The following is a 268-nucleotide window of genomic DNA, read 5'->3' on the forward strand; positions in this document are numbered from 1 at the left end:
CAATATATTTTTCATTCACAATATGCACTGTTTTAAATATATTTTTTGCTTCTAAGTTTGTACAATAGCACTTACTTGTTCCGCAAAAAATATTTTTTAATACAACACATTATCGCTCTAGATCAATATACTTGGGAAAAAGTGTACTTCCTTAGTCTGCAATTAAACGTTGCATTGCGTTATGTTATTGCATCAAAGTTTATACGCTTGAAAATCAGTTGTAAAAACTTTGTCAGCAATTCCACACGCAACAAAATGTTTAAATTGC

Source organism: Plasmopara halstedii (assembly GCF_900000015.1).
Source record: "Plasmopara halstedii genome assembly, contig: Scaffold_323, whole genome shotgun sequence".
In the NCBI taxonomy this organism is placed as follows: domain Eukaryota; phylum Oomycota; class Peronosporomycetes; order Peronosporales; family Peronosporaceae; genus Plasmopara; species Plasmopara halstedii.